Genomic DNA, 24,346 nt, shown 5'->3' with positions numbered 1-24,346 from the left:
TATCCTATCCTGCCCTGCATCCTCAGGAACCATGTTCTTAACCCATAGGGCAGTTCTGCCATGACTCCTGTGATGTGATCTAAGACTAGCTCTTATTCAGAGACTTGTTTAATCCCAGGGTCAGGAATGAAATCAAGCTCCCTAATCTTAGAATCTTGATTTGGATTCTAACCATTTCCAAGACTTTGTTTCTGAAGCTGCACACACACACACACATACACACACACACAGAGGCTATATTAAGTAGGTGAAAAACAACCTACCTTAAATTTTAAGAGCGAGAAGGACAGATGCAGTGAGAAAGGTGGGGGGGAAGAGAGGGAGAGAGGGGAGAGAGAAAGAGAAAGAGAAAGAAAGAAAGAAAGAAAGAAAGAAAGAAAGAAAGAAAGAAAGAAAGAAAGATTTAGCATATTACTTCACCCACCCAGATGGTGTTTATTCAAATTTTGTTTTGGCTTTTCAAGAGGTAGTGATAAAGAGAAATACAACTAACTTTACTCATCTCAGAAAGACAAGTGTTTTTCTTCGGTGTTCTTGTGACCCCTGGAATTTCAATGCACTGCTGCCTGCTTCCCCACTGGCTGGAGCATATTATAGGCGGCTATCAGGCTCATCTCTACCCTCTGCCTCTACGTTGTGTTCCTACAGATGCTCTGGGCCAATTCTGGGGACTCCAGTCCCAGCTCCCATTCCTTCCCTTGCCCTGCTCTGCTAAGCAAATGTCTGTCTGTCTGTCTTGGTTTCTCTCTCACACACCTGACACAGCCTGCACCATCCTCCTAGCAACACATTCTCCCATCCCTTCCCCCTTCCAGGACTTTTAGCAGAAAATTATCATATTTCATGTGTCATCGCCTAGCTAGGTAGTCTTGTCACTGATTGGCTGGGTATTGGCTGCCAGAAATGTTACCAGCCACACAGTGTAGAGCTGGCTCCCACTGCAACCACAGACCTGAGCCCAGGAGGCTGGATGACAGGGCACAGACCTACTGCAGGGAACCTGTCACTTCTCTCCAGGCCCCTCCTGTACCCAGTACTGAGGGGGTGCCAGGCAGAGGGCAGCTAGGAGAAGAGGAGGAAGAATATCTAGACTGCCTGGAGGGAGGGAGCCGCCTGTGGAAAAGAAACTAAGGATGTCTCCACTGAGTTGAAAGATCCTAAGACTGTGTTGCTAACAACAACAACAACAACAACAAAAACCTCTCTCTCTCTTCCTGTTTATTAAAAAAGAAAAAAATAGCTAGTGCTGGTGGCTGATGGCTGTAATCTTAGCCACTCAGGAGTCTAAGATCGGAGGATCCCAGTTTGAAGCCAGCTATGTCAGGAAAGTCCATTAAACTATCATTAATTAACCATTGAAAGAAAACACACAGAAAGGGTTGTGGCTCAAATGGAGAACACCAGCTTTAAGCAAAAAAGCTAAGTAAGGGACAATGCCCATATCCTGAGTTCAAGCCACAGCACACAGGCACAGGCACAGGCACAGGCACAATCAGAAAGATTGGTGAAAAAAAGATTCTCCATGGGGCCGGGAGTTTGGCCTAGTGGTTAAAGTGCTTGCCTAGCATGCATGAAGACCTGGGTTCAATTCCTCCGTACCACATACATAGAAAAAAGCCGGAAGTGGTGCTCAGGCTCAAGTGGTAGAGCTCTAGCCTTGAGAAAGTCCAAGGACAGTGCTCAGGCCCTGAGCTCAAGCCCAGGACTGGCAAAAAAAAGAAAAAAGAAAAAAGATTCTCCAATCATGGGAGCTACCAACTATCATCTTTTTTTTTTTAATTTATTTTTGATCAGTCATGGGGCTTGAACTCTGGGCCTGGGCACTGTCCCTGAGCTCTTCAGCTCAAGGCTACCACCCTTGAGCCAAGTGCCACTTCTGGTTTTCTAGTGGTTAATTGGAGATAAGAGTCTCAGGGTCTTTAGTGCCCAGGCTGGCTTTGAACTGCAGTCCTCAGATCTCAGCTTCCTGTGTAATTAGGATTACAGGCGTGAGCCCCTGTACCCAGCCCCAGCTACCATTTTATTTCCCGTTTAACATTGAATATCAAGGTTGAGGGGATGTTAGAAGGGTTTAAGGCTCCATGTTCTTGTTTTTAAAGGGAATCGTTCTTTCCCTTCCAGAAAAGGAGACAGGCATCCTTACCCGGCCTGGTAATGTAGTAGTAAACCACAATTGATAAAGAGTTCAACACCCAGGATCACCCCTCCTGCCTGTTTTCAGTGGTTATAACATAACTGGGCATTTAACTCTCCCTTCACCCTGGGTAAACATTGCTTCTCAAGCCTTTCCTTATGTTTCTGCTCAAAAGAAAACTATCCCATCATTTCAGGAGGTAGGAAGACATAAGCAGAATGCTCCAGTCTGCTCTCCTAGTTATATACCCTGGTTTTGGTTTTGGAGATGGGGAATTAGGGCTCCTACATGTACTTCCTCTCCTTATTCTCCCCAAACAATTACATGACCAAAATGTCAGTGGTTCTGCTAGGCAGTAAACAAACATGCCAGCAAGATCACAGACATTTTAAGACAGATGGGGAATTGAGGCAGTGAGATGGGAAAGGCTGGCCTGTGTTCAGAAGCTCGGGTGCTGCACACCACCTCAAAGAAGAGAGTGCACAGCTTTCCAGAAAGGGTCCTAGAAAATCTCAATCTCAGATGAAGAGAGGAAACAGGTCACAAGTATCAATGGAAAGGCCGATCAACAACATGGGGAAGAAGGCCCATCCTCCCCTCACCCACTAGCTCCTTTAGAAATGCCATGAAGAGAATTTGCACTTACATGTACACACATGAGCACACAACTAAGAGATGTAACAGAGGGATGGTGAATATTCACTGTGAGATCAACAGGAATTCTGATGGAGGCAGCAACAGTAAAGAAAGGGAAAGCAAGCCAGGCATGGTGCCTCAACATCTGTAATCCCAGTCACTGAGGAAGAAGAGATTGGGAGGTACAGCTCAAGGCCAGCCAGCCCAGGTCCCCATCCCCCCAAAAAAGGCAAGAATCTATCCCAGCTATGTGAGAGGGGGGTGAAGGTAGGAGGATCACTGTTTGAGGCTGACCCAGGTAAAACTACAAGACTCAATCTGAAAAATAATGAAAGCAAAACAGGCTAGAGCTGTCTGGCAGATTACCTACAGAGCAAGCATGAACTTCTGGGCTCAAACTACACGACCCCCAGGAGAAGGAGGAGGAAGAGGAGGAAGAGGAGGAGGTAATGGTGGTGGCAATAACCAAGGTACCAAATGAAGGCTATTGTCTGGAGTTAGAGCTGAAGTTACAGTTGGGCTTGGATTCTGTGCTGTGCTGGGCATCAGGGCTTGTGAGCAAACACACACTGTAGATACAGTCTGCTACTCCATGCATAAGGAAAGACAGCTCTGAGCCTCTTTCTAGAGAACAAGAATGTGGCTGCTCCCATGGAAGTAAAACCAGCCTGACTAGAGTCCTTCTGCTCACCTGCAAGCCCAGTGCTAGTATGGAATTCTGAGAGAATCAGTCCCCCTCAAGAACTCCATCCAGCACAGAATCATATTGAGTGAAGCCAGGCTCAGAGAGAAAAAGGGTACATGTTGTCTCTCGCATGTGAAAGTCAGACTTCAAAAATATACATCCTTAAAAACTCATACAGGGCAATAGTCACATATATACAATCAAATTGACAAAAGCATAGTAAATGCAGGAGTGGGTTTCCAGGATGTAACCCACTTGAAAATCAATAGCTTAATAAAGTGAATACCAAGATGATATGGGAGTGGACAAATGGAGAGAGGAATGGTGGGCAAATATAGTCATAATACTCAATTTTATATGGGGGAAGAGATTTATATAGGGGAAGAAATTTATATGGGGGAAGAGAGTAATGAAGGAGGTGACACAATAAGTGGACATGTTATACTGAGACCCCTTTGTACAATGGTTTAATGATAGCAATTTTTGCGGGATGGGGAGTAGGTCGGGGGGCCTGAACTCTGGGCTTGGTACTGTCCCGAGCTCATCAGCTCAAGGCTACTACCCTACCCCAGGAGTCACAGCACCACTTCCAGTTTTCTGGTGATAAGTTGGAGATAAGAGTCTCCTGAACTTTAGTGCCTGCGCTGGCTTTGAACTGCGATTCTCAGATCTCAGCCTCCTGAGTAGCTAGGATTACAGGCATGAGCCACCACACCGGCTAATGATATCAATTTTAAAAGAGAAAAAAAATAAAGCATCTACTGCAGGTATGTTTTCTCATTTGGCAGCTTGTATTTTCACTTTTCTTGCAGATGTCAGAGTTGGAGGCATGGCTCAGGTGGTAGACCGCCAGCCAATAAGTGAAAGTAAGCATTAGACACTGAGTTCAAGTCCCAGTCTTGGATAAAAAGAGCCACAAGATATCAGTTAACAAAGAACATTCTAAATTTTGATGGGGGAAAAAAGGATTTGACTACCATGCCGAACTCATACTTGATGTGAGAACAGAAAAAGTTAAGTTCAAAGGCATAGTGGTCACGGTACTAAAATATCCTCTGTTGAGAAACAGTTCTGGAAATTACTTGATGGTCTCTTCTAGATAAGGTAAAAAAATTAAAATAAAAAGCCAAAATTATAAAGTCAAAAAGAGGAAAAACTGTATTACACTGCATTGGAGAGTATAATGAGGAATAAAGCCAATAAAACATTGAACTAATAGGGACCAAGACATGAGAAAGGGTATCAATGTATGTGAATTAATGTACCTTCTATCTGGCAAATATAATGTAACCCTTCTATTAATTACAATAAAAAATATCTGAAAAAAAAACATTGAACTAAGCCAAGAGCCAGTGGCTCACACCTGCAGTCGTAGCTACTCAGAAGCCTGAGATATGAGGATCATAATTCAAAGCCAGTCTAGGCAGAGATGTCTATGTCTAACTAAGTCTTATCTCTAACTAACCACCAAAAATCCAAGTGGAAATGTGGCTCAAGTGGTAGAGCACCAGCCTTAAGTGAAAAAGCAAAGCCAAGAGTTCAAGTTTCTATACCAACACACACACACACACACACACACACACACACACACACACACTCACAAAGAAGAAGAAGGAGGAGGAGGAGGAAGAAGAGGAGGAAGAGGAGGAGAAGGAGTCCACCACCATATGACTAAACATAAAATTTCTTTATACTGTAATTAAGATATTTAAATTAATTATTAAAGGTTCTGAAAATATTCAAATGACTTAAATACACAATGGTTCCCTTTACCTGAGCTTCACTTAACAACTTGCCACCCATAGTCAAAAGAAAACAGAAATGAGTATCAGAAAACAAGTCTATGAGAGACAGAGATAGAAAGGTCACATCATGAGCCACTAGAACCTGACTTCCAAATTGTTTTTTTACTTTTTTTTTTTTGCCAGTCCTGGGGCTACTCAGGGCCTGAATATTAAGTAGAATGCAGTAGACAGTACAGTGATGCCAGTTTGTCAGGGAAGAAAATAACAAATCAGACTAAGGTCTAAGTGGAGGAGAGAAAGGTGAGAGCTTCAATCATTAACCATAAACACCAATGAATGCACCACCTAATCGATTCTCTCCACTCAAGGCTGATGCTCTTACTCTCTCTTCAGATAGCTGAAGAATCCATCACCAACATTCCTGGAAAGGCTTAGGGTTCCAGGTGAAAATATTCTAAGAACTGAAAACATAACTTGTTGAACCATGTTTTCAGAACCTTCTCAGCTATGATTTTTCAAGAAGATGTGGCAAAAGGCCTGTGAAAGAGAGGTCAGAAGATCCTTTGTTCTCTGGAGTTTTGTATAACAGTCAGCTACACACAGTGTCAGACCATCTATCTGTGCTCCAACCCTGTGAGATCTGAGTCAGCTGATTCTCTTTCCCTGCTATGGTTTCCTTATCTGTAAAATAGGAATAAGCTAGTCTCACCTCAGCCATCTAAGGTAGATAACTAACAGGGTTAGTTGTCTCATGTGAAGATTGGGCCTCAGGTCTATCTGATTCCCAGCCCCAGGCTCTTTCCTGTTTCAAAGAGAGAGAGAGAGAGAAAGAGTCAGAGTTAAGGTAGAAAATAAGTGATCAAAGGATGCTAGAACAAATTGTCTGCCCATCTGAGGTAAGGTCAGATGACCATAAGATGAGGCTTAAGATGAGGAACAAATTATCTTAGTTTTTCTTTTCTGTTTTTTAATTTGTTTTGTTGTTGTTGTTAGAGAAGAGTCTAGTGATAGTAAAGCAAAGAGCTAGTTCAAGTCCTACTCCCTTTTGCCCATCATTCTCCTGTCTGAGAGCGTTGGTCAGCTGGTATCTAACACAGAGAAGTCAGCCAAGGCCAATGTTCTTCTATCAACCTGGAATTAAATAAGGTGGAATATAAAGTCACTCTTAAAGAACTGTGCTTGCACATGCATGCACATGTGCATTAGGCTGAGCCTTTCTTCTATCTCCTAAGATCTGAGGAAGGAGGCATGGGAGCCCTCAGCTCTGCCGGGCTGGGGGTAAGTGGAAGCAGAAAGCCTACCAGCTCTCCTGCAGAAATATGTGTCTGTTTTTCTGATTAAGTACAAACAAACCCTGACCTTATTTAGAATTCATTCTTTACATGAATAGTCATACATTTTTAAACAACAAAAAAAAAAAAAGAAAATGTGTAAGCTGAAGTATTTCTGGCCTATGGATCTTGTTTGAGATCGCATATCAAGACCCGTGAGGAAAGCCAGGTGTCATTGGCTCACACCTCATCCTAGCCACTCAGGAGGCTGAGAACTGAGGATCACAGTTTGAAGCCAGCCACAACAAGAAAATATGTGAGACGCTTATCTCCAAATAACTATCAAAAAACTGGAAGTGGCGCTATGGTTCTAAGTGGTAGAGTGGGTAGAGTGGTATAGTGTCTAGGCTTGGAGTTCAAGCTATACAACTGACCAAAAAAACACAAGGAGCTGTGGTGAAACATACAGAAACTTGATGTGGGAGCTTGGCCTGTGCAAATCAGTAAAGTTCCATGGGTAATTCTATCTGTGAAGAAACCAGCATTAGCTTCAGAAAGCTGTTAAGATGTCACAAGATTCCACCTAAATAGATAGGAGATATTCCAGCAGATAAAAGTCTAAAGTCATATCCAATGATTCAATCTACCAACAGCATAATATGAACAAAATTGGCTCAGGACATGAACATAAGAACAAAAAGGAAGAAAAAAAAGCAACAATGAAAAGTCCTCTTGCTTCTAGTTCTTGGAGTTCATTTCAGTAAATATGCCTGATCAGATACACATAGGCATTGTGCCTTTTCATTCCTCTCTGAAGAGTATCCACTTTTGATCTCTTTGGGGGGTGAAAAAGCCATGTGAGAGCTGGAGACCCTGAATTCAAGCCCCAGTTCTGGCACATGCACACACACACACACACACACACACACACACACACACACACACACACACTAATTGCTTTTCAAACTCATTCTTTTTAAGAAAGTTAAAGAACAACCCTAAAAAACTGATGTTTAAAAATAAGTTGGGCCAAGTGACTCAATCCCAATAATCTTTGGACAGTCCAAAGATGAGAGTGGGTCTCAGTGATGCTCAAAGAGCAAGCAAAAACTTTCTTCTGTAGGCCCATCCCCTTAAAGGTATCTATCCTGTTCTCAGATGGCATGTGGGATTCTTGCCTTATTGCTTTCAGGGGTCGTTCATTAAAGCGCTCCCTACTGTAATTTTAACTTTATAATAATTTTAAATTTACAGAAGAGCTATGAACATTATAGAAAGAGTCCCCATATAGAGCCTTGTCCTAGCTTTCCCTTCTGTTAACCCCTCATCATACAATAGTCAAAACCAACAAAATGATACCGGCACAAAATGATTAACTACAGATTCTTTTCTGATGTTATCTAGTTTTACCACTAGTGTCCTTTCTTTCCCACAACTCAATTCAGGATCCTAATCTGTATTTGGTTACAATGCCCATAATGCTTTTGAACCATTCAGGTATTTTCAAGATGGTCTCTCAATCTGAGTTTGAGATTTCCTCATGGCTAACCCTCAGTTATGGATTCTTGGCATGAATACTTTAAAAGTAATGTATCCTCGGTACATCTGTAAGCCAACAGTGTATCAATGAATCTTCTTTCTGGGTTAACCTCAATCATGTGGATAGATTACTATCTGCCAGGTTTCTTCACTGAAGATCATATTTGTAATTGTACATCAGCTTTATTTTGATTAGTGTTAGCGGAACAGGTTGTTTTCCATTCTTCTATCACCTTTAATCTATCTTTATATTTAAAGTGGGCTTCACAGAGCTCATGCATCCATGGATCTTGCTTTTCTTATCCAACCTGACAATCTCTATTTTAACTGGGCCATTCACTGATACCCTGTGTGTGTGTGTGTGTCTCTCTCTCTGGTTTCATTCCAATGAAAATCTCTTTATTCGTGTTGCCAGGGAGCAGGGCTTCCAGGGGGAGGAGCTTAGGATGTAAGGACAGGGTGCTATCCACCGTGAAGGTGCTGACGGGTTCTCAGGAAGAAGGAATGGCTTAGCCCTTTCTCTTCTGTCTCAAAAAGCTCTCTTCCTTATTCCTTTGTTTTTGCTTTTTAATTCATCATACCTCTTCTATGTGATGGAAAGGCCAGGACAGGCTACCTCAGGTGGAAGATGGTACAGAACTCTATGATTTTGTTCCTTCCTTTTCTAACAGATCATTATTATTTTTTTTTTTGGTTAGTGGAATCAAACACATACTAAAAAAAAGACAAACATCAGGATCAGAGAGCAGGAAGCCCTGGCTCATTTACAAAAAAAAAAAAACAATTTGCAGCTGGGGTGACCTTGGAGATGGTAAAATCAAATCTCCTTCTTTCAGAGTTGGAAAAGGCCTGAGGTCATTGGTTTTATATATATATATATATATATATATATATATATATATATATATATTGACTTCAGCCTCTCTGAATCATTATTCTGTTCCATTTAAGTTCCCACTATTGATACAATTCTTTATTGATAACTTGACTATATTGTCAGTAACTTTATAAGGTACTTGATTCTACCTATTGTATCAGACACAATAGGTAAAATCAAGTACTTTTGCTTAGTAATGTTAATAAAACTTACTTTGACCCCTACATACAAAATGATTCACTTTTCATTCCTAACACTAGAGAATAGTCCCAATATTCTCTCCACATCAACCATGTATTATATACAGCAGCATACATGTTATCAATTAAAAGTCGATAGTCTGTCACACTTTTGTTGGTATCTTGACATCATTTGCCTTCTACACTACTTTTACTTATAATAAAACATACAGTTGAGTTGAGTTTTTTCAAATATAGATATTCTAGCTTACTGTTAATGGAAGACACTGATATTTAGTAATTACTTTCTCTGTCATATGAGGAATCCACAGATCCCTATTATTCAGTTAGTTAGCCAAAAACCCCAAGTACTCAACACTTTCTCAAACATTCTTACATCTTTTCTCAAGGTAAAAAAATACTGTAAATTTCACCCTTTGGGGAATCTTTATATGCACATATGTATATACTTCACTTATTTTTTCCTATAAATTGTATTTCTATTACTCTTAAGGTACCATGGTAAACATAGTAGGGAAAATGTAGAACCCACCCTTGGGAAGAAATATGTTTGTATAAATAACTACAATATAGTTATGTACATGGTCTAAGAGAGTGATCACAAACACAAATGCCCACAGAGGCCAAACAGGCACTGTAAATATGTGAAACAAACTGGCTCATGCCTGTAATCCTAGCTACTCAGGAGACTGAGATCTGAGGATCATGGTTCAAAGCCAGCCTGGGCACAAAAGTCCATGAGTCTCTTATCTCCAATTAACCACCAGAAAACCAGAAGTGGCTGAAAGTGGTAAGGTGCAAGCCTTGAGCTGAAGAACACAGGAACAGCACTTAGGCCCAGAGTTCAAGTCTCCCAATCGACAAAAACTGGTGTGAAACAAGTTTCATCTAAGGCAACAGGGGATGGGAGATTCTGGAGAGCTATAAAATGGATGTTCTCTTTAAAGAGATAAAAGAGAGAGGCGAGGTTTGAGGATTGGGGGAGTGAAAGACAGAGAGACTGATAGGGTACGCTGGAATTAAGCCCTGAAAAACTTCAGAAGTCGGGTAGAAGAGACAGGTCCGGGGCTGTAATATGGTGAGTGGTAAACAGCAGACCACAGTACCTTCAAAGACCAGGAAGTGACAGAAGCTGATAAAAGTTCTATCAGACTTAATAACATTGAGATTACAGGCATCAGCAAGAACAGAACATACTGTGTGAAGTTGGGGTCTAGGGTGAAATCCACTGAAAGGACAAAGAAGGCAGAGATGAGTGGACCAACTGGTTAGGACAATCACCATTAGTGAATTGTTTAAAGGTAGCAGATGATGTTTCTCTGATTGGTATGATCCAGAAAAGAGGAAGCTACTGGTAGCACTGATGGGAAGGTAAAAGAAGGAACCAAGTCTAGAGAAAGGAAACCAGAATGCAGGCACCAAGTCTACTAGGGACACTTCCCATCACACCAAAGAGAAGGAAGAGGAGTGTAGATACAAGAATAATGGAAGTATGAGGGGGTTAACATCTGATAGCTTTTATTTTCTACATAAAATAGAGGACAGATCTCTGGAAAATAAGAAGGGGAGGCAAGTAAGAGATTTTGAGAGGAGAGAAGGTGTGAAATAATCCCTTTGGGATTATAAAATCCCTTTGGCTATAAAAACAATCCTACTCAAGAAACATGATAGGAAGTATGGAGAGCAGTTATGACTAAGCAGTTATGCTAAACAGAATGAAGTCTCTTCCCCAGAAGATCTGTAATGGAGACAAGAGCTGGGGTTAAAACAGCTGCTCTAATAAAAGGAGCCCACATTAGAAGGTATTATCTTGGTGGTAAAAACACATGTCAAATAAGCCTATAATCCCAGCTACTCAGGAGGCTGAGTCTGAGGATCCCAGTTCAAAACCAACCCAGGCACTGAAGTCTGTGAGCCTCTGATTAAACATCAGAAAACCGGAAGTGGCACCATGGCTCAACAAGATAAGAGTGCTAGCCTTGAGCTGAAGAGCTCAGAGACAGTGCCCAGGCCCAGAGTTCAAGCCTCATGACTGACACACACACACACACACACACACACACACACACACACACACACACGTAAAATATACTTGGAACTATAAATTTAATGCGCAATTAACCTATTTTGTCCAGTAACATTCAGCTGCCCAAAGGACATGAAGAGGCTTCAGATTATCCTATGGACTTGAAAACCTGTAGATTCTGAGTCATAGATATGGGGTGGGGAGAACCTAAGTTCTTTATTTCTAACAGGCTTACAAGTGGTCCCTTCCACAATCCCTGGCCCTCACTGTGAATGACAAGGGACTAGAGACTTTTAAATTTGTCATTTTCTTTTCTAATAATTAAGTAAGAGCTTAAGAAGCTCCATCATCTCTAATTCTGGAATGATTAATAACAATAATAATGAATAACTCTCAATGACCAGTAAAAAGAAAGAGGGCATAGAAAGGCAGATCACTAGCTTTCTCCAATATGGCTGTATTAGAAATATATTTTCTTGGACTGGGAGTTTGGTCTAGTGGTAGAGTGCTTGCCAAGTATGCACAAAGACCCAGGTTTGCTTCCTCACTACCACATACATTAAAAAATAAAATATATATATTTATATATATATTGTCTTGCTTAACAACAGTTCCAGACTTAGAAATTTGCAATGTCTAACACCACCAACATATAGTTTTAATGACCTCTTTCTAAGCCCAGGCCCTTAAAGAATGCATCATTGGAGCATCCCACAAGCAGCTCCATCGGGAAAATAGACCCCTATTTGCTCCTCCTTGTTTCCTAGTCTCATTGGCCTCCACCATTTTAGTAAGCTGTAAAGGCAACTGAACATATCCCTAGACTATCAGTCATTTCTGTGAATGAAAATTAGAACTCTACCATGATAGATTTCCTTTTTTAGCTCAACAAGAGTCTGAAAAGCTCAGTGGCTTACTTTGCTGAAATGATTGTGAAGAAACAGACCTACAGGGCCCTGCTATCAAGAATGCATAAATGAGGGCTGGGAGTTTAGCCTAGTGGTAGAGTGCTTGCCTAGCATGCACAAAGACCTAGGTTTGATTCCTCAGTACCACATACATAGAAAAAAGCCAGAAATGGTGCTATGGCTCAAGTCGTAGAGTTCTAGCCTTAAGAAACCCCAAGGACAGTGCCCAGGCCTTGAGTTCAAGGCCCAATACTGGCAAAAAAAAAAGAATGCAAAAATGAGCTGGGTATGGTGGCTCACACCTATAATCCTAGCTACTCAGGAGGCTGAGATCTGAGGATTTTGGTTCAATGCCAGCCCAGGCACTATAGACTGTGAGACCCTTATCTCCAATTAACCACCAGAAAATGGGAAGTGGAGCTGTGGCTCTCAGGGTAGGGCGGTTGCCTTGAGTTGAATTGTTCAGGGACAATGCCCAGGCCCAGGGTAGAGCAGTAATCTTGAGCTGAAGGGCTCAGGAACAGCACCCAGGCCCAGAGTTCAAGCCCCGTGACCCACAAAAAAAAAGTGCAAAACTGCCAGGTGCCTGTGGCTCACATCTGTAATCTTAGCTGCTCAGGAGGCTGAGATATGAGGATTGAGAATCAAAGCCAACCCCAGGCAGGAAAGTCCATGAGATTCTTATCTTCAAAAACTACTCAGAAAAAGCCAGAAGTGGTTCTGTGGCTCAAGTGATAGAGCACTAGCTTTGAACAAAGAGAGCCCAGGCCCTACAAAAAGAGAGAAAGAGAGAGAGAGAGAGAGAGAGAGAGAGAGAGAGAGAGAGAGAGAGAGAGAGAGAGAGAGAGAGAGAGAGAGAGGGAGGGAGGGAGGGAGGGAGGGAGGGAGGGAGGGAGGGAGGGAGGGAGGGAGGGAGGGAGGGAGGAGAGAGAGAGAGAGAGAGAGAGAGAGAGAGAGAGAGAGAGGGAGAGTTGTGAAGCAGAAAGACCTATGACTTGAGCCTTTGACCTTAAAAAAAAAACTAAATAGAAAGTTAAGTAAAAACTATATTCTAAGACAGACATGGTGGCATATAACTGAAACTCAGCACAAAGGAGTCTGTGTCAGGAAGACCACTAAAAGGAAAAAGAAGAAAAAAGAAAGAATATGTGAATTAATGCACCTTCTATCTGGCAAATATCATGTAACCCTTTTATTAATTACAATAAAAATAAAGAAAGAAAGAAAGAAGAAAGCAAAGAAGAAAAGACAAAAAGAAAAGAAACTGATCCATAAGTATCAGAACAATGCAAAATCTTCAGTAACTTCCCACCCATTTTGTCCAGACTCTTCAGACTAGATTCAAAGCTCTTCAGCGTGCCTTGACCAAATATCACCACCTTATTTCTAGACACCCACCTCCCCTCCTTCTACTTTGTTCACATCCAAGCTAGTAATGTTATTTGGTACTACTTTCTTTTCCAAGGTAGGCTAATATATCTTTAGGGGTAGAAGCTACCTTTGATACATTTTATAAACCTATATTGTGAGATCTCTGGAATTACCTTTACTTAACTTGGTGATACTCTGGCATCTGAAAGTTATTGGCTTCAATTTTTTTTTGATGGTGGTAGGGGGGTTCCTGGTGCTGGGGCTTAAACTCGAGCAGGACCTGGACTCTGGCTGGTTTCAAACAGTATTCCTCAGACCTGAGCCTCCTGAGTAGTTAGGATTACAGAACTGACTCACCAGCATTCATCTTGGCTTGGGATTTTATATTTATTTTGAAGAATTCAAAGCAAAGAAGCCAAAACTCCTTGATAATATATAAAATAGTTGACTAAAAATGAACACATGCTCTCTTGTGCTGAGAACTGATCCTGTGGCCTAATGTACTCTGAGCAAATACTTCACCACTAAGCTACATCCCTAGCCCTGAAGGGAAATTCTAGTTACAAAGCAGACAAAATTCAAGCAATCCAGTGTCCACTGACAAAACAAAACAAAAACAAAATATGGTCTATACACAAATAGAATATTACTCAGCCTTATAAAGGAAGGACATATTCTGGCATATGCTACAGCTTGTCTGAATCTTGAAGACATTACAGTCAGTGAAGTAAGTCAGTCATAAAAGAATAGATCCGATATGATTCCATGTAGATCAGGTATCTGGAGGAGTCAAATTCATAGAGACAGAGAGTAGAAGAGTGGTGACCCGGGGCTGGGAGAGGAAGGAGTAGAGAGTTATCTAATGGGTACAGAGTTTCAATTTTGCAAGATAAAAATGGTTCTGGAAATGGATGGAGGAGTGAGCAGCCCCATGTGAATGTATACTGCCCACCGGCACTGTATATTAAAATGGCTTTAAATGGTAACCAGTATACACATATATTTTACCACCTAAATATTTAAACAAGGGAATACCTTTTAATGTGGACTTCTTTTATTAATGCAGCTTTTTTAACGCAACCTCTTGTCTCTATTACAGATCTCCTGGGGAAGAGACTTGACTCTGCTTAGCACATGCTGCCCCACTTTCCCCAGACAAGAGTATCTGCCACAGACACATTCACCCAGGGATCATGCTGTACCCTAGGCTTTGTATAACCAAGAGTGAAACATAGCTGATGGCTTTAAAAGGGATTTCTAAGATTGTGATGCTTGTTCCTAATCAAAGCTTTATAAACAGCATTGATCAGTAATGCTGGCATTTGTGTTTTTGAATGGAACACTCTGTCTTACCCTCCCTTCCCACAGGAAAAGTCACAGTCCTGTGAGCTACTGCTGAGGCTGAGAAGTAAATAATCACAAGACAGGGTAGAGCAGTTACACTTTTGAATTGGAATTGCATTTGTACCATTGAAAATAATAGAGGAAACTAGATGAGGGACAGGAGTGTGTGTTGGGGGGACTCTATGTATTCTATTTTCATGGGGCTAACACTGCTCTAAAATGAGTTTAATTTTATTAATATTTAATTTTTAATTAAGTCAATTAATTTAAAAAGTTAAGCCCTGAATCTTAATATTTTTGAATTATTTTTATAGTAAATGACCTTATTTGTCCATATAAGGAAATGCTTTTTTCCCCACAAAATATGTTCTTGTTTGAATATGTATCTAACCAGAAATGGAAAGTATACTGTGCTAATAAGTCATCATTCTAACCATGTATAGATATTATGAGAGCACTAAAATAAGGAACACTAATTAGAAGCCCTTAGTTTCTACTCCTGACTACATTGGAAATGTCTACTTCTCTTTAAAAATTTTTTTCATATATTTTTTATTGTAATTAAAGAAGGGTTACATTATATTCACCAGATATAAGGTGCATTAATTCACATACATTGATACCCTTTCTCATGTCTTGGTCCCCATTTCCCTCCCCCCCTCCCCCACCCCTCATCTTGTTTTCCCCCCTTCCCTATCCAATTTCAAATAACCAAATACAAATATATCCGATATATCAGGTAACAAAGTGAGATACTGTAACAATATGAGATAACCAAGGGACAGCAAAAGAGATGAGAGATAACATAGTACCTTAAGAACAACAATCATTCATTATATGGCTTATGTTTCTATATCCTAGAGATCCTTTCATTTAGTGTCATACTATATGGCCTTTGTATCAAGGTTTTGCTCTATTGCAAATCTCTGCTAGGAGAGCCCAAGGTTTCTACTGATTATGACAAATGAGGGAAACCATTGAGCCTAAGTTCCTTTCAGTCTGGCTTACTTCACTTAATATGATTTTTTCTAAGTCTTTCCATTTCCTAACAAATGGGGAGATATCATTCTTTCTGACAGCAGCATAGAATTCCATTGTGTACAAATACCACATTTTGATGATCCACTCATCAACTGAGGGACATCTGGGTTCGTTCCATATCTTTGCTATGGTAAATAGTGCTGCAATGAACATTGTTGTGCTGGTGGATTTAGTATGTCCTTGTTTCTGGATAATTGGGTAAATGCCAAGAAATGGAATTGCTGGGTTATAGGGGAGCTCTATGTTTAGTCTTTTGAGGAACTGCCATACTGCTTTCTATAGTGGTTGAACGAGTTTGCACTCCCACCAACAGTGTAGTAGTGATCCCTCCTGGCCACATCCCCTCCAGCATCTGTTGTTATTAGTTTTCTTGATCCTGGCCATTCTAACTGGAGTGAGGTGGAATCTTAGAGTTGTTTTGATTTGCATTTCTTTTATGAGCAGAGATGTTGAGCATTTCTTCATGTGTCTATAGGCCATTTTTGTTTCTTCTTCAGAGAAGACTCTCTTTAAGTCTTTGGCCCATTTTTTAATGGGATGGTTGTTACTTTGGAGATTAGTTTTGGATTGATTCAATTTTTTGAGCTGTTGATATATTTTAGATATGAGGCCTTTGTCCATTGTACAGTTGGTGAAGATCTTCTCCCACTCTGTAGGCTTCCTGATTAGTTTACTAGCTATGTCCTTTGCCATACAAAAGCTCTGCAGTTTAATGCAGTCCAACTTATCTAGCCTTTCTCTGATTCTTGTGATTCTTGGTCCTTATTAAGAAAGTTTTGACCTGTGCCAAGGAGGTCTAGTGTATCTCCTATTCCTTCTTGTAAATTTTTCAGTGTGTCGGGTTTTGCCTCCAGGTCTTTGATCCATTTGGAGTTAATTCTAGTGCAGGGTGACAAAGAAGGATCCAACTTTAGTTTTCTGCATGTGCTTAACCAGTTCTGCCAGCACCACTTGTTGAAGAGGCTGTCTTTCTTCCATTCTTTGCTATCAGTAAAGAACCTTTATTCACCAATACCAATCATGACTACATATTTTATACACTCAGTGTATATTTCCATAATTTTTATTACAATTGTATTCTTTTAGTTGTACAAGGGGCTACCATTCTGCATGTCAGTTTATAAGCACAGTGTGTCTTGATCCATATCACCCCTTTTATTATTTTCCCCCCACCAGCCCAAACCCTTCCTTCAATTTTCCTAGTTTCATACAATATGCAATGAATATTATAGCTACATTCTACTTAGGATAGACACATTGAAGTCCTTGACCATGAGATAAGTAAATACTGGATGAAAAAGGTTACTAAATACAGTCCAGTGAATTAGTTAAGATGTGATGGAAGCTTATACCTCCAGCTATAATATGGGTAGCTAGCATCAGATTTACCCTCTTGCTAAGAGCTTCTATAGAAGCTAGAGAAAATTTCACATACATGCATACACATATATGCACACGCATGAGTGCATGTATATGCACAGACACACACACTCAATCTAACTACCTGAAGACACTGGAGAACACCCAGAATAGTCAACATTGAGGGTATAAAATCCCAGAGAATCTAAATATTCACTGAGGGGAGTCCCCTGGCTAAGGCCACATTTTCACTTTAATATCTTTGATAATATATGATGTAAATAAACAGAGAGGTCAAATAGAAATCAGCAGAGGAGCTGGCTATGTTAGTTTCAGTGGAACAGGAAGACAAAAGTTGGGATTCCAAGACTCTAGAGGAAGAGGAAGGGACCTTGGGTTTCTACTGAGATTCTAGCAGAACCATGCCTTGTAAGTAAGACCAGAATAGATCATCCTCAGCTATATCCAAGTAATCTTCCTGCACTCTGTCTAGCTAATCAAATAGTATCTGAGGAAGTATGGGTCATCCAGAAGCCATGTAGAACTTCTTAGACAGTGTCTGACATCCAGTGTGAAATACCAAACATTCCAGGAAACGGAATCAAACTACTGAAAGTAAAGAGAAGAACAAACAGAAGAGAGATCCACAGGTGATCTACGCATTGGAGTTACCAGTCATGGATTTTCGGCTTCATTTGTAAGGTGTGTAGCACCTAGAAGGCTCTGGGTTGAGGATCAGTAGGGATGAGTCAGATATGGTCCCTGCCAACCAAAGCCCTTAACTTGCAACTGGACTTTTCCATCTGCTTTCCTCAGGGTCTCACTAACAACTGTCCTTCCCCTCTATGCTGCCACCAATTCACACTACTCCAGCACACGTGCCCATTAAACATAAACATGTAAAGTACACGTATATTGCTTAAATATGCAAGACAAGCTCATTAAAGAAAATCTGGAAAGTACATTAAAAAAATACAAAGAGAAAGTAACCTATTGTCAACACACAAAGCAGTCTTAATAGTGTGATTGTTTGCTATAAAAATACTTTAGCATGTAAGTCCAATCATTTAAGAAGCCAAATTAATCTACTACCTATTTAAAAAAAAAAAGTTCTAATGTGCTGGCACTCAAACCTAGGCTTTCTCAGGCCCAGCTATCCTCTGGAGTCATGTCTACCCATCTTCAATCTTCTGGGTTGTGAACATCTGTATTTCTACAGCTCTGTCTCTGTTCACATCACTCCCAATGCCTACAATGTTCTTTCCTCACTTCTCCAACCTAAAGAACTGCAGGCCAGATTCAAATTTTGCTTGTGCTCGACCTTACTCACACAATGCTTGTCACAACACGTTACAATTAAGTAGGAGTTGGTGGAACTGTTAATAATGCTGATTGGAGTCAGATTTCCTGGGCTCAAGTCAGATCTGTGACATGCTAGCAGTGTGACTTTGGACCAATTATTTAATCTCTCATCGCTTCAACATCATGTATAAGAGGATAAAATGCCAGAATTCCATTCAGAGTGTTTCTCTGAGGATTAAGTAAGATGATCTAGCTCAAGGGTAACTCGGTATAATGCCAGGTACATAATAAGTGCTTAGAACACATTTCTTATTACAATTGTCAGACGTCTGCCTCTTCTCCCTTGTTGTCAGTCTTCTTTTATGTTACCATGCCAAAATTCTTAAAACTGGGTAACCCATAAAGAAGAGAAGTCTATTTATCTCACCACTACCAATGTTCAAAAGCATGGGCTTGGCTCTGGTGAACAGATTGTGGTAGATGGAATCACCATGGAGGGAGCATGTGAGAAGGAAATAGCATCAAAAGATCTAGCACTTGGGCCAGGAGTTTGGTAGAGTGTTTGCCTAGCATGCATGAGGATCCGGGTTCTATTCCTTAGCACCAAATACATAGAAAAAAACCTGGAAGTGGTGCTGAGGCTCAAGTGGTAGAGCTCTAGTCTTGAGAAAGTCCAAGGACAATGCTCAGGCCCTGAGCTCAAGCCCAGGACTGGCAAAAAAAAAAAAAAAAAAAAGATCTAGCACTCATGGGGTTCCAGGAGAACTATGTAAATTCCTTCCGAGGCCTGGCCTCCAATGACCTAATAACTCCTACTGTGTTCCACCTCTCCAAGGTACAGGTGCCACTACCTTTTATTAACATTGTCATATAAGAGGCCAAACTTGTAGTCCATGAACCTTTGGCCAGGGGTTGGGGAGCACTTAAACCATATCCAAACTTTAGCATCCTGAACTAAACACCCAACAAGAAGAAACTGTTTATTTCCCTTTATACTCTCCACTCTATCTTCAGCTTAGAATAAGTACTTTATGAATGTCAAACAACTTTATGAGTATTTAAGAGAATGGATGATCTACCAAATCTTGACATCTTCTCTTATATTCATAGTAAGGGAGGAGGGGGCGGTGAAGAAGGAAAGATGTTAGAAAGAATAAAAGAGAGGAAGAGAAAAGAGAAGGAAGAAAAAGAGGAAGAAGAATAAGAAAGAGGAAGGTACAGGGAAAAGAGAAGAGACAAGGGAAGAAAAACAGCAATAAGATGCCACTCATTGAACTTGACCCTGTGTGCACAAAGAGCAGGCATCAGTGACAGTGCCCAGGCTGCAAAAGCTCTTTGGAACCCTGTAGTGTGCTGGCCCTTACACTTGATGTCTTGCCTCTGGGATAACTGCGCGCATACCTTGGACTCTTCCTACAGAGGGGATGCTCAGATGCCAGCACCACCCAAGAGACATTATCTGCCAGGGCAGAGGGTCCCCATATCCCGTGTGCGCCATCAGCTCATCTTCAAATTCCTCAGGACAGATGCAGCACCAGATGTGCACAAGGTAGGGAGCTACTCTTGCAGCCAAAAGAACTTGGCAAAAGCTGTTATTACTGACTCCAAATATCCGTTCCTACTCCCATTCTGAAGTCAGTGATAAATCCTCAAGAACTCATTAGTAGTTTCTAGTATACATAAAAATACAGAAAGTCTTTGTTTTGGCTGATTAGGGAGGCTGCATAAATTTTTAACTTGATTATTAAGAAATAAATGCCAACCTTTGCAGAAAAAAATACATTTCTTTCAGTTTCTGAAATGAAAACCAGAGAAATATTTGAGGGTTCACTTCAGTCTAAGCCAGGTGGCTTCACTCCAGCCCGAGAAGACTGGCTCCACCATGGTTAACTGTTTACAAAATAAGTCACTTGTCATCAAGAACTCAAAACCTCTCTGTGGAGAGCCATGGCCTCTATGAGTCAAACTCCATCGAGAGAATACTTGCTTGCAGATTTTTGCAAAGCTAGTAAACCAAAGACACAACAAGCATGGTGATGCATGACTGTAATCCCAGAACTAGGAACTGAATCATGAATGTGAGGCCAGCCTAGGCTACCTAAGATTCTATCTCAAAAACATGAAAGGTCAAAAAACCCAAGAACTGGAAGTCCATCTGTTTCCAGCTCCACTACCCACTGGCTCTGTGGCCGTGGGCACACTGCTGCACATCTCTGAGCCTGTAAAAAGGAGTAACAATGTATTCTTCCCCTACAGATGTGGTATAGAAGGAAAAGATGATGCACATAGGGTGGTCATGCTCAAGAAATGATAGCTATTGTTACTGATGTGTAGGAACCATTTTCTCAGCTTCCAGATTTGTTTCCTCTACTATTTCATCTGAGAGAGGAAAACAAATATTCACTCTAGGGAGACTGAGTTGAAGATAGAAATAACTCACCTTTTCAAGTATCTCCAATGGTACAGGCACTATGTGAGCAGAATGAACATGTTTTATCATGGGTAATCTTTACAACACATTAGCCAGCTACTCTCATGAGCCCTAGCTTCCAAACAGGTGTGACCAACAGAAGTACTGTATCTAGAGAGGGGGGGTGAGGAAAGAAAGGACTAGCCTGATAAGATAGGGTAGAGCTGGGAGGGTTTTAGTTAAAAGTGTGGTGGGAAGGAAAGACGTTATTAAGAACTACCTCTGTAGGTTGTGAACTGGTCCCTCAGTGTTCCTTTAAAGAATGTTGTAGCTCCATCCTGGTTCTGAGACCATCTAGGCTCAGAAGTCACAGGCAAGAGGTAAGCGCTCTTGCCAGAATTGTAAGGTACTGTTCTACAATAGCCACAGCCACAATCAATTATCTGAGTGCATTAGGAAGCGCAAGCCACATTGTAAAAGGGGACAAGAGGCAGCTAAGGCTGAGCTAAAATGCTCACATACACTTAACCACAAGTAATCCACCTTCATGTTCCTCTCAGGGCATAGCTTCTTTGTGTTCTTTCATTTTTGTCCTCTCTATACTAATGAATGTGTGACTCAGGGGTTTAATGAGTTACCAGGAGAAGCTAACCAGGAGGGAAACCCATTGAGTAAATGCATAATTAAAATGTCAGATAGGCAGAGGAGTACCATCATTGTAGGAGGTGAGAGTGTTCAGGAATGACTCAAGGTTTACACTTGTTTAAAAAAAAAAAAACAGGTCTCCAAGACTTAAGTGTTTATGATGAAGATCTGGAAACTGAAGAAAAATTCTAGATGCCTTGTATAGTCAAAAGAGTCAGAAGACCACCTTTCTTTTGTTCTAGAATGATCCAGATATTCCAGGCAGGACTCATCGAATTATTATTTTTTTCTTTTCTTTTCTTTCTTTCTTCTTTTTTTTTTAGTCGGTCATGGGGCTTGAACTCTGGGCCTAAGCATTGTCCCTGAGCTCTTCAGCGCAAGGCTAAGGCCCTACCTCTTAAGCCACAGCACCACTTCCAGTTTTCTGGTGGTTAACTGGAGATAAGAGCCTCATAGACTTTAGTGCCCAGGCTGGCTTTGAACCACAATCCTCAGATCTCAGCCTCCTAAATAGCTAGGATTACAGGCATGAGCCACCACGCTTGGAGAGTTACTTCTCTGATGCTAACACTCACCAGGCTCTCCAATCAACTACTTCCTGTTTTACAAAGGATCCTATAGAAAATTATCATGGGTGAGAGAGCGATGAGTAGCAAAAGCTGCAGCCCACTGGATCTTCACTCTTGTGTTCCAACCCTGAACATTTTGTACCTGTTGAGTCATGGCTGGGAGAGAAACTAAGGAAGCCAAGGTGCAGTGCCTTTAGGGAGTGGAGATTGTGGCAGATTAGACAGTCCCCATACCCACATGCTGCCTACTGTCTATTGTGTGTGTGGTCTGTATGAGCACTTAACAGTCCAGCCAGGGAGCTATGAGTTTTAGAAGAAATGTAAAATGATCAAATGATCTTACACACAATATATATATATATATATATATATATATATATATATCACTCCCTATTATCAAGATCCTTGCAAAAGAATGGCCACAGAAAGCATGTTCTAAGAATCTACAAATAAAGTCTCCTGGAACTCTACAAATTAACCCCCAATACAAAGTGATATCTAAATAGAGCAACCCATTGTCTTAGACCTGTATATGTGTACTTAAAGTTTGAAAAGGACCAGGGCTGTCCCATCTCTTCTAACTAAAAGACAGACTCAATCACTTTGGCAACATAGAAGGGCAGATTCAAAGCTATTTCTACTGATAAAATGGGGGTATGGAATTTGAAATGCATCTTTCATTTTTTTGTTTGATTAGACACTGATATAAGTTTTGGCCAGCACTTGAAGTTATAATATGAACCATGGAGAGAAAGTAATTGGAAGGTGGTCTTGTTTTTAGATTCTGCTCATCTATATATATTCTCCAAACTCTTTAAGCTCAGGGAAGATAGAGTGAACTACCTGGGTCGTGTACAAAGCCCTTCTCAGGAGGGTGGGAGGGAATCTAAAATTTCCTCCAAGTCGAAAGTATATATTTACTTTGTACAAGACATCAAATGTATCATTCTTACGATTGTTGTGGGGCATGGTGGCACGTACTAGTCTACATAGTGCAACTTCGTCTAAAAGCAAAACAAAGCCAGAGAGTACTAATGGCTCCTGTCCTGAACTCTAGCTACTTAGGATGCGGAAATCTAAGTGTCACAGTTTGAAGCCAGCCTGGACATGAAAATCTATGAAGGATTCATATCTCCAATTAGCCAACAAAAGGTCAGAAGTAGAGCTGTGGCTCAAGTAGTAGAGCACCAACCTTGAGTTTAAAAGCTAAGGGCCAGTACCCAGGCCCAGAGTTGGATACCTGATATTGGCAGGGAAAAATTCATAAAATCTCATAAAAAAACTTTTATGAGAGAAAGAGGCAGAGAGAAAGAATAAATATATAAAAGATATTAAGAAGAACCCAGTGGTTTGCTTTTCAACTTTGTTCAATAAATATCAGTGTGGTTATTTGTATTTTAACTATACTTTCTTAAAAAGTTTCCTCCTAACTTAGGCTCAGTGGTTTCCCTCATTTGTCATAATCAGTAGAAACCTTGGGCTCTACTAGCAGAGATCTGCAATAGAGCAAAATCTTGATACATAAGGCCATATAGTATGAAGCTAATTGAAAGGACCTCCAGGATATCGAAACAAAAGCCATATAACGAACGATTGTTGTCCTTAATGTACTATGTTGTCTCTCATCTCCTTTGCTGTCCCTTGGTTATCTCATATTGTTATAGTATCTCACTTTGTTATCTGATATATTGAATGTATTTGTATTTGGTTATTTGAAATTTGATAGGGAAGGGGGGAAAACCAAGATGGGTGGGGGGTGTGGAGGGGAGGGAAATGTGTACCAAGACATGTGAAAGGGTATCAATGTATGTGAATTAATGCACCTTCTATCTGGCAAATATCGTGTAACCCTTTTACTAATTACAATAAAAAAATGCAAAAAAAAAAAAAAAAAGAAAAAGAAAGTCCAAGAACAGTGCTCAGGCCCTGAGCTCAAGCCCAGGACTGGCAAAAAAAATAAATAAATAAAAATTAAAAAAATAAAAAAAAAGTTTCCTCCTACTACACTGTAAACCACCACAAACAAAAGTTCAAAAACAAATACAGTGTCCCAAGAAAATAAGTTTTTGCCAGAATCATCCTAATGCCAAAAATTAAAAATTCATTTTATCAAAAATTGAATAAGATCCAAAATTGTTACCATATTCATCCTGATCTAATCACCAAACAGCTGTTCATTCCCTATGACGCACTGTTAAATAAGTGGGCATTAGTTTCTCATCAATTGTCAATAAATATGAAGTTTATTTAGCTTGGTCCTAGTCTGACCCAGTGGCGTCAAACC

General features: G+C 40.6%; 1 long non-coding RNA gene across 1 annotated transcript in view; it reads right to left on the bottom strand.

The window, feature by feature from the left end:
• Nucleotides 1-24,346, bottom strand: part of LOC150062006 (uncharacterized) — a 147,016-nt gene that overhangs the window by 65,311 nt on the left and 57,359 nt on the right. The gene's annotated exons all lie outside the window — the stretch shown is intronic.

Source organism: Megascapheus bottae, chromosome 6 (assembly GCF_031878675.1).
Source record: "Megascapheus bottae isolate mThoBot1 chromosome 6, mThoBot2.hap1, whole genome shotgun sequence".
NCBI classification, from domain to species: Eukaryota; Metazoa; Chordata; class Mammalia; order Rodentia; family Geomyidae; genus Megascapheus; species Megascapheus bottae.
This window is presented reverse-complemented; position numbering and strand designations above follow the sequence as displayed.